The following is a 1,444-nucleotide window of genomic DNA, read 5'->3' on the forward strand; positions in this document are numbered from 1 at the left end:
CATGAATGTATATTTAACAAACATGCTGTGAGGATAATTGAAATGGAGAAATACATTAAACTACATAATCTTTTTAAGAGTGACAATGATAGTGAGTTTACAAATTTTATGCTAGGTTATGTAAACAAATAGGTATTGTCATTTGTTGATAAAATCACTCGCAAAGAGATAAGAAAACCTCATAGGTGTAGATAGTGAACAAGCTAATGCATGTAATAAAATACATTAGACAGTATTTAGTTGTGACTGTTAAACCTGAATGTAACATTTTCTCAATTTACTCTGAAAAATAAGGGAAGGGGTTGATTTGACATAGTATTAACAGCATTTTTATTTGATTCACTTATTCATTTTTCACAGGATCCTTTTGAAAAAATCTGGCACAAGAATCCCCCGTGTTGAGTTAGAGGAAATTGGTCCTTGTATGGATTTGGGAAAAATTTGGAAACCAAGTTTGCCTCTGATGACTTGAAGAAGAAGGCTTGCAGGCAACCTAGACATCTGAAGGTATGAAATTTTCACAATTTTAAACTTGAGAATATTATATTTCTATAAGTGGCACAGTTCCTCCCACCAACCTATGAATTCTTTTTATGGAACTTTTTTGTTTCTGTTTCAGGTCGGCAAAAAGAAGAACCAGAGTAGGGATGTGTTTGGTACAAAAATTGGTCGCTTCACATGACGAAGCAAAACTTGGGTCACTGCAGACACGCAAGGTGAAAGCGCTAAAGAAAGGTAATAACAAAGCCAAGTCGACCAAAAATGAAGCTTCAAAATCAACAGCAGAACCAAAGGAAGTATCTCAGGGGTAGCCTATTGTAATCACTAACTTTAAATATATTTTTGTTTGTTTATCTGGCTTAAGGCAAATATAAATATGCTGCAGGAAAAGGACTGTTAAGATTTTAAAAGGAATTGATTAAAAAAGAAAAAAAAATTGTAAAAGGAAATAATAAGATAAAGACAAAAAATTGAATCTTATTTCCCTATTCAGTTTTTAATATATACATGTATATGATTTCTTTAAATCATAGAAGCCTCACATTTTTTTTCACATTTCCCATTAATAAAAGGTTTATCCTAATAAACAAATATGAAACTACAAACATGGATACATGTCTAAGATCATTAATTTTTAACAGCAGCCATGCTGCATACCCTTTAAATAGTAATATTATAAAATTCATTTCACACCTCATTTTGTATGTCAAATTTTCTTGGTCTAGAAAAAAAATGTAACTGAATATACTTTATTTAATGACTCTCAGGCAATTTGATGACATACCAGTACATTTTACTTACACTACCCCTTGAGTATATTTATGTTGGGGTAGATATGATACCTCATTCACCCTCAGCCAGTCCAGTGTCTAATCACCCCCTTAAAGAAAATGATCCCATTATACCCTATATGAAAGAATAGGACCCACCTCACCCCACTTAG

General features: G+C 32.3%; 1 pseudogene; it reads left to right on the plus strand.

Annotated features, from left to right (window-relative positions):
* LOC119589405 overlaps positions 1–812 on the plus strand; it is a 3,017-nt pseudogene extending 2,205 nt beyond the window's left edge.
* The last annotated feature ends 632 nt before the right edge of the window (positions 813–1,444 follow it).

Source organism: Penaeus monodon, chromosome 25 (genome assembly GCF_015228065.2).
Source record: "Penaeus monodon isolate SGIC_2016 chromosome 25, NSTDA_Pmon_1, whole genome shotgun sequence".
In the NCBI taxonomy this organism is placed as follows: Eukaryota; Metazoa; Arthropoda; class Malacostraca; order Decapoda; family Penaeidae; genus Penaeus; species Penaeus monodon.